Below are 9,983 nucleotides of genomic sequence, written 5' to 3' on the forward strand. Positions count from 1 at the left end.
GGTGTCGTGGTGTAGTTGGTTATCACGTCAGTCTAACACACTGAAGGTCTCCGGTTCGAGTCCGGGCGACGCCATTCTGTTGTGTTATTGAGTTACTATAGTTCGTTTAGGTTTTGCAACACTGCAGAGAAATCATCAACTTCAAAAGTATAACTATTTTTTAAAATTTTGTTTCATTTTTTCATTCAACCAATTTAATCCTGAATGTTATTTTTTCAAAGTATAAAATTGTAAGATAATATGTTTATTAATTATATTAATTACTTTTCACATTAAATTTATATACTTATTAACTACTTTCACATTGTTCATACTTACTCCATCTATTTTCTTGCCATATTATGTTTATTTACTCTTATTAATTTTTTTATATTATATTAATAATATTATCCTTACTAGGTCAACGGTAAAATTACATTTTTAGTCCCACATAATAGAGGGTCGATACTTCTGTTCAATCGTTTTACACAATTTTTCGATCCCTAAATTAGTTTTTTTCGGCACATCAATCCCACGGCACAATTTCGATAGGAAAAATTGAAAGACAAATTCACGTGTTCTATATCAGGCCATTATATTTGGACCAAAAGTGTAAACTCGTCTAGTTTGTGGGATGAAAAATATAATTTTCACCTACCTAGGCAAAAATATATTGTCCCTGTGGTGTGGAAAATGTAGTAAATTTTTTTGATTCACTCTCCATCTTAATCTGATAAAAATTGGATTTGCAATCGAATTTAGAAAACTCTTTTGCCCCTTTAATGCAATCAATTAAGTGTTCTCTACTAGGAATGTAATAACCATCAAATTCTAATATTTTATTAATACCTTGGTAGTTAATTATCAACCTGGGTTTATCTCTCTTTATCTCACCATGGTTTCTTATCAGAAATCCAGGGCTACTGTGTGTAGAGACTCCAGGTTCGATGAGTCCAAGACTGATATGCTATTTGATAATCATCTGCATATTCTTCTTATCCTCTATGTTCATCTAGATGGGTTTGTATCAAACGTACTCATACTTGCATTTTTTTTTTTTTACTTTCAGAGTAGCTTCGGATTTTTTTTTTTATCCCATCAGGCCAGAGGGTTTTTACTAAAGTTCTTCTAGATAAGTTTCTTGATGTTTTCAAGAGAAAGCTTGCTTTTCTCGCTAATTTCTAGCAATTTCATTTCCAGCAGTGTTTCCTTAAGGTTTCTAATTTCCTCCTCAAATTCCTTATAGAAGCTATCGCTGTCGATAAGTCCTTGTTACCTGAAAGAAAAAAGAACCTTACAAAATTTTCTCTTATCCATTTTTGGATGATCTTGTATCAAATCACCACATTTGCAGTGAAAATTTATAGGCATTATCCCATTAAATGCCTTTTCCCTTCACAAACGCTTGTATCTCACTACCACAACTAGTAGTGGAAATTAAAAGATTCCTTTGATTATTCTGCATATATCTTGCAAATATTTGGATGAAATTGTTATCTAGCAAGATATTGACACCTGTATCATGAAAGTAGATAGGAGGTGTTTTTACCCTAAACTAGGGTGATCTAAATGGTCCTCCAATCATGATCTTGGTTTCTCCTGTCCCTTATTGACTATTAGGATTTTTTGTGAAAATTCTCTTCCTACAATAACGGGTAAGGTTTTCCTTGCTTCTTTAGGAAAAACTCTAGGCTTTGTCGTGAAAATCTCTAATCATGAATCAATATAAGCTGCAAAATATTATGTCTTATATTGATCATACAATTTACTAACATATATGTATACAGAAAAGGGACTCGTCATTCAATTTTGATGTTAACAACATCAAGACTGAATTCCATTCCATTACCTTTTTTTCCCCATGGTTTATGATCTTTAAGGTAACTTAACCCCAAAGTCATACTCCCATTTTCTCGTCCTGCAACACCTGGAACTAGAATTTCATGGCATGCTATTTCTAACATGCCTTCACATCTACCAACCACAGGTTGCTGCAAATGATATAAATCATCACAAGGGAAAACATTTCTATTTTAGTGATGTCAAATATAAGTTTTACATTATCTACCCTAATCTCTTGAGGAGCTAAAGCTTTTAATAACTTTTTCTCCTTTCCTTTGTAGCCTATAATCCTATCTTCCGAAAAGGACATTCGACTACTAAACTCAGTTCTAGAGCTAAGTTTTCTATCTAAAACTGGGTGATCTTTTATGATGATATCAACACCACCTATTCTAGGTATCGTTGTTGACTCTCGTGTCATTACCTTAGCAAATTCCTTGAAAATTCTAGGAATCTCAATATACTCTTTCATAAGAAACAAATCTGAATGATGCGTATTGGAAAGGGCATAAGCTATTCTATAAGTTATAGAATATGGTCAGTTACCATCTTTCATTAGATCTTTTCTTTTAAAATCTTGATGAAGGGTTAACACTCTATTGAAATCTTTGTCTGCTAGGTTGTATGCAATTCTGGGATGAATGTCAAACATTAATTTTCCTGCATACAGATTACCTATCATTATTCCAAGACAAAATCTCTAACATTATTGATTCTTCTATCCATTATAGATAAATGTATTTCTGAATCAATTTCTTCCTTAAAAGTTGCTTTTATTACTACTTCAATAGTTCCTATATGGATCCATTTTATAGTAACAACTACTTCTTCTCTAAGATTACTTAACTCTTCAAGATTTTCTTCTTTAGGAATAAGTTGCATTTCCATCACATTTTCAGTAAATTCCGTAGGCATAGCAAACTCACCTGAACTTGTATTGCAAATTATGTGATGTTTCCTTTGGTTTAGTCTTATCTAGTTCAGGACTCTCCCAATTCCTCTAATCCTAAATTCATTGTGTGGGCTGAGGTTGGAATCTTGTCGCATGATTTTTTCCATGATTTTGTTTGACACCGTCATTCTGGAAAAGAATCTTGACAGGCTTTCGGAGGTTCGAAGCCTATCTCCCTCGTTGTAATTATTCTGACTCAGTTAAAAATCCATCCACATCGGTCTCTATCTCTTCCTCATAGATACTTTCATCTGATGAAAGATTTTCGAATTAGTAGATGGGTACCAAATCTCCATAGTAGATTGTATCTAGAATATCATCCGTGGCTTCAAATTTTCTCAACTCACCACGTTTCTGCGGGCATTCGGGAGATATATGTCCTTTTGCTCCGCAAGTCCAGTAATTGCAGTCTTTGAAACTTTCATTGGCTCGAGTATGGGCCCGTCTGAAAGTTCTTCTTGGAGGGGTTCTTCCGGTGGATCTTGCATCTGTTCGTCTAAATCCTTGGGATGAAGTCCTTGTTGGTCCTATTTTCTGTCAAGATTTGTATGTTCTGGCTTTTGACTTGGACCACCATGATCTCTGTAGAAAAAGGTTCTTTTGGAACTCCTAAGCTAGGAGTCACTATTTTTCTTCCTCTTTTTTCTTGGCATGTTTGATTCTCCTATAATAGTTGGAAAATCAGTGTTATCACAAGAGAGAGGAGTTCGTTTGATTTTACCTCTCAGTTTTTTCATGTTCTTCTGAATGGATGCTTGATAACACCAATCCTTCAGTTTGTATTTAAGGAAAGACATTCTCCTTGCAACTGAATCTAGCTGTCCCTCAAGTACTTTATATGCTTGAATCAACATTTTCCTTCATAGGCTGTATATTTATGCAAAGAACATTGGAGCTTCTAATTTTGTTGCTACTCTACTCCGGAAGAAATACTTACAAAACCAATAGATATATTCATCTACCGCGCAAATACTTCTTAGTTCCAGGCTGAAGAGAGTTTGTGTATATTCTTTAGCCCTTTCTGTCCTACTTCCTTCGAAGTAACCATCTCCGATGAAGTGTATCTTGATAACCCTTCCTAGCCGATCTGCTATCGCGCCTTTAGAGTCTCCGGAAAGGATGCTTGCTTTGGTATCTTTTGAGGTATTATCCCATCCGATCTTTATAGATCCCTCCAAGCTCAACTCCACAAGTTTTATAAAGTTTTCTTTGTCGAGTTCTAGGGTCGTTGCTGCTATCTTGATGGCTGCAACCCATTCATCTATCAATTTTTTGGTATTTCAGAAATCGATAACATCCAAGTTCAGTATAGCGCAATATAGATGCAAAGACTGGAGCATGGTCCTCGCTCAAGGTGTATTTTCAAGCACTCTTCTTAGATTTCTTCCTGGATTTTCTTTTAGCCCGGTTCCTACGAACATTGGAGTGGCATTAGTGTGAAAATCCGCACTTTTCTCTCATCAGATGATCCTGTGGAGGATCATTGTAACCTATGCTTCCCTCCACGGTGGTAATGCTGGAGTGATCTCGTTGGTTTGTGTATTGAGTAAATCCACAATCTCGTGTTGGGAAAAGTATTCTGTCAATTCTTATAAATCTAATATATCTGCTATAGTCACTTCCATTATTTTATAGATCTAATGGATGTTATGATCAGATCTTCTCTGGTCTTTGGCTTCGAAATCTCCGTGGCCTTTTCCTTCTGATGTAGAAGAGGTACTGTTTCAAGGGCGTCCCTAATTCTCTCTTGTGTAGATTTAAATGTCTCAGGGTTCTCCCTTTGGTTTCTCCTCAGATATGCAATTTCTGCCTTTAGATATGTAAGATCTTTATGTAGATCGTGAAGGATCTTATGGACCTCGTCCACCTTCTGATTCAAAGATTCTATTTTCATAGGTATATGAATTAACCTATATCCATAGTCTCGAACTGTCTTTTGTATCTCCACAGATCTTAGGAGATTTTCGATTCATTGGGCTCGAGTTCATTCCAGTCAGTTCCTTTAATCATAAATTTTAGAATTATAATTATGCAGGAATTTACCCGTTCCGCTTCTCTTGGCTGGGATACTACCATGGACTTTAGTAGAGTGTAAAAACCTCACGATGTTCCTTGGTAGTATCTGTCGGACTTCAAAATTTCTCAGCCATTCTTGTTTTTCTTCTGGCGTGAGAAGTTTTGGGTCAATCCTCTTGTGACCGTTGTCACATTTGTCAAGAATTTCCATGAGAAATACCCTTCTTTGCATTTCCAAAATTTGAAAATATTCCCTGTTTTACTTTTCTTTGTACCTGGAACTTTCTTTCGGTTCCATTTTCTCTCAAAGAGTCTCCTCCATTAGTGGATAAATAATATCAAAATATAATATAAGCATATATTTTTTCAATAAACTTAGGCTCTGATACCATTTCTGGCGACCACATGCAAAAAGTTATAAGTTATGATGCAAAAGTCTTGGAAATGGACTAAATTGCTCAAGTTAATGATAGGGAAGGGTAAAATTCTCCAAAAATCGATTAGATTTGTGCGGAGGACTAAACTTGCAACCTTTTTGTGACTTACGGGACTAAAATTGCTACTTGTAAAGTTATGGGACCAAAATGGCAAACCGCTTTCAGTTATAGGGATATTTTTGTAATTTAGCCCTCAAAGAATTCTCCTTTCCTTCATCATTTCCCTCACTCTCCCCATTCTCAACAGTTTCCTGCTTCTGCTTTTCAGCTGAAGATTCTGTTCTTGCTTTTTCAGCTTCAGCCTCCTCATTCTCTTTGCTCTTCTTATGCAAGAAGCCAATCAACCTTTGAAGAGAAACATTAGGATTGTCGTTCTTTAGGAGCTGCTCGGCTACTTCAGCCGGCGTGGCTTTGGCATTTCGGACCAAATCCTCCATTTTTCCAAACAGGGAATGTTCCTTGATTCCGGGGCAGTTAGAAGCCACAAGGGCTACAATATGACATGTGGATGTGCACGTCCATGCGGCCCGGGCGCAGTAATGAAGAGTTACAACTGCAATAATGGAGCTAAAATTGCAGATATAGGCCACGAAAGAGAAACAGAACAGAACACAATACTGCACTCATAGTCGCACTTCTCTGTTTTACACTTCTTTCATATCGCATTCTTTACTTATGGAGCTGCTGATGTGTACAATGGTAGTTAGATTAGTTTAGCTGGAAGTTAGAGTAGTTTAGTTAGTTTTGGATATTTTCCTCCTTCAGTTTTTCACACTCTGTATCTATTTAAAGAGAATCATGGCATTCTGTTTTGGATTGATTTTTTTGTTCTCATCTATGAGAAGAAATTATTTCTCAGATTTGTGAGTTACATATTTTTGCATCTCTGCTTAATCTCATGGATTTCCAAGCGAGTTTCATCATGGTCCTTTATTTTACAAAATTAAGAGGGAAATAAGTTCTGTAACACAAGAAAATCTGAGTGTTACAACATACTACACCAAACTCAAACAGTTGTGGGATGAGCTGGTATGCTTAATGCCTCCGGCCATGTGTATGTGTGAAAATTGTACCTATGGGTGTAATAGAGTAAAGGTAGAACAAATTGAAGCTAATCAGCTAATGCTGTTTTTTATGGGATTGGGTGAGCCATATGATAACATTCGAAGTCAGATTTTGGTGCAGGATCCTTTGCCGAGCGTCAACAAAGCCTACTCTATGGTATTGCGTGTGGAAAGGCAGCGAATAGTGAATATGGAATATGCAGATATGGTGAGAATTCAGCCACGTATGTGCTACTATTCCTTGGAAGGGCCAAGCAAATAGAGAATAAAAATACGGTAAAGTTGCATGAGAAGAAAATAAGGCTTGTAAGGCTTAAATAGGTTTACTGAGGAAAAAGCATGTGGGTGGTCTTTTTAAATCAAAGGGGTTTTTATCCTAGTACCTTTATTATTTTCAAGTGCATGAACAGTGACGTGGCCTCGTCATGGTTAAAAGCAAGTTTTAGGAAGACAAAATAATTATGAACATCAATTTTCTATATACAATTTTTAAGTCAAATCATCATTTTGAAAAAACAAGTTTTTAGCTGTAAGTTATCTCAAATCATTAGGCGCATATTCTTATCACACATCAGCAAATTATTGTTTGAACATCCTAAGTCTTTGATCATGAAACGACATGACGACAAATTCCACAAAATTAGGTTCTCACACAATTACCCAACAAACACAAAAGAGAAAAGAAGCCACCAATCAATAGGAAATCAATACTTGAAAGAGCAATACACCAACCATTAATCCACAAAGAATCAAGTTCTAGGTAAAGCAATTGAGATTCCCTCCCCCACTTAGATCCACACCGTCCCCAATGTGGCTAGCATGCATCTCTAGGATGATAAAGAAAATAGAACGTCCCTCAGTGCATATATGATGGCGAGTGGTCAAGTGGTTGGTGGATGCTGGGGTGAGAGGCCAATGTGCTCGAATAGACCCATTAAGTTGTCGTTGATGCCGGCCAAGGTAGTGGATGGTGGAAGGGAGAAACGTGTTTGGCTGTAGACAAAAAAAGGAAAAAGGCAAAGGTAAGATTTTAGGGTTTTCAATTTTTTTAAATTTTTTATATAAAATAAACAATATGAATAATAGAAGAACATGTGAATATGTGTAGGTGTTGGGACAGATTAGGTAGGTGAATTAAGCATGGGCACGCCTAACTCAAGGTGATAGACTCCCTTGTTGACACATTAGATGGTTGACTTAGGGGTTGGCACACCTAACTCAAGGTAACGAATCTTCCTTTTGACATATTAGATTGCTGAGTTAAGTGTAGGCACGCTAAATTGAGGAGTTGTTTTATGTTCACGTTGGCCTGCAAAAACACAATATTAGTGATGAAGCAACACTCATGAGAAATAGGGGGGGGGGGAAGGGAGGAAGGGAAAACAAAGTGCATGAGTTGACTCCCAAGAAGTGCCTTTTTTTAATGTCTTTGGCTAGACGTTGTTGTGCCTCAACTTAAATAAGTTAGACACTCTAAATCCACTTCTTCTATGTAATGCACCTGGTGATGGTGGGGATTTAGGAGAATTTGGCGGTCAATTGATGACTTCTTTCTTGAATGTTTTTGTCATGAAAAACTTTGTTCTTGTAAGTTTTTAGACTCGAGGTGAGGCTTTTATTCATTGTTATCTTGAATGCTCTCCCACCATTGAACATAGCATTTTCTTGCACCAAAGGATCAATAAAACCCATGAGAAAAATAGAATGCAAATCATTAGAATTTTGTGTAGCACCACAAATGCTGAAACTCATAATCTCATTATCAAATTCCACAGAGTGAATTCCGCATCAACATCAATTTTGATTTTAGAAGTTTTAAGGAATGGTCTTCCTAGTAAGATATATATGGAATTGGGAGAATCATCCCTTGTCATATCAAGTACATCAAAATTAGTAGAAAAAACTAATTCATTAACTTGCACAAGTACATCCCTAAGATCTCCTTCAGGATAAACGATGGATCGATTGGCAAGTTGAATCATAACCCCCATTTCTTTTAATGGTCCAATATTCAAAGATCCATAGATAGTAAGAGGCATAACATTGATTGAAGCACCCATATCAGACATGGCTTTTTCTATTCAGATCTTTCTAATTTTGTAAGGGATAGAAAACATACCCGGATCTTTGTATTTAGGATATAGTTTTCTTTGAAGAATGATTCATACATTTTCTCCCATACTTACCCTTTCATTACCTTTCAATTTGGATTTGTTGATGCACAACTCCTTGAGAAACTTGGCATAGCGTGGTATTTGTTTAATTGTATCGAGCAAGGGAATATTTACCTCCACTTTGCAAAGGATTTCAAGGATTTTCTTCCCCTCTTCCTCCTTTTTGGACTTGGCAAATCTCTTCGGGTAGGGAGGTGTGGGCACAAACACCTTGGGATGCTCATTGTTAGATTGGGCTTGTAGGCTTGCTTTTGGTGCATCTCGAATTTATACTCTGTTGTGCCCTATTCTGCATGCCCACACTTAGTGCTATTTATGTACCATAGCTCTTTTCCACTACACAAGACAATAGCACTAATGTTTTTGGTTTGGGATTAACAATGATTTGGGAGGATAACTTACCTTGGGACTCTAAACGACTAACCGATGATGCTAGCTGACTCATTTGAGACTCTAAATTTTGAATGCTTATGCGAGTGTAGGATTCTAAATTTTGAATGCTTGCACTAGTCTCCTGTTGAAATTGCTGAGTGTTAGCAACGAGTATTTTCATCATGTCCTCAACAGACGTACCTGAATTGGAGTTGGATTGAGAAGGTAGCCAAGTTTGGGGTTGGGAATTGTAGTTAAGATTAGGGTGATCCCTACATCTCGGATTGTACAAGTTGGAATATGTATCATATCTCCTTTGTGATGGTTCGATGAATCCTTTTACGGTATTGGCATGCATGGTGGGTTCTTCTTGTAGCATAGGACAAACATCTATAGCGTGACCTGAAGAGGTGCATATGCCACAAGCTTTTACTTTTTGAATATTTCCTACAATAAATCACTGCACAAGTGAGGTAAGTTTATCTAAATGTTCATCAATGGAAGTGTTTACCTCATTAACCCTCCTTGGTGGGTTGTCGTTTCTACTCTCAAATTGTTGTGCTGGATGCCATGTTCGTGATTAGCCTGCGTGTTTTGGTAGGGGTTTTGTCGAACAAAGCACCTCTAGTAGCCGCATCTACCAAGCTTCTATGACAATCCTTCATAGAAATATTGAATCAAGAGGTGGTCCAAAATTTGGTGATGGGGGCAACTCTCTACTAACGGCTTGAATCTCCCCCAATACACATGCAGGTTTTCACAAAAAAATTGACGTATTCCACTGTTTTCCTTCCAGATGTTTGTAGCTCATGAGGCGGGAAAGTATTTTTCAAGAAATTGCTTCTTGAGCTCGTTCCAACTAACAATATATCTTGAGGGTAATGAGTAAAGCCAATCCTTTACTTTGTCTCCTAAGAAGAATAGAAAACTTGTAATTTGACTTGCTCTTTGGTGACCCTTTGAGGCCTCATGCTGGAACACACCACATGAAATTTCTTGAGGTGTTTGTGGGGCCTTAACTTGCAAGGCCACGAAAAGTAGGGAGTAAGTGAATAAGACCAAATTTAAGTTCAAAATCAACATTTAAAGTTGGATATTCAATGCATAGCGGTTGTTGATTTAAGTCAAGAGAAGCCATCTCTTTGAT

The 9,983-nt window shown here is 36.9% G+C and overlaps 1 non-coding gene across 1 annotated transcript; it reads left to right on the forward strand.

Annotated features, from left to right (window-relative positions):
* On the forward strand, positions 1 to 74 carry TRNAV-AAC. The gene has a single exon. It is a non-coding gene; the product is annotated as a tRNA-Val (tRNA).

The sequence above is a fragment of the Sesamum indicum genome, linkage group LG6, assembly GCF_000512975.1.
Source record: "Sesamum indicum cultivar Zhongzhi No. 13 linkage group LG6, S_indicum_v1.0, whole genome shotgun sequence".
Classification (NCBI taxonomy): Eukaryota; Viridiplantae; Streptophyta; class Magnoliopsida; order Lamiales; family Pedaliaceae; genus Sesamum; species Sesamum indicum.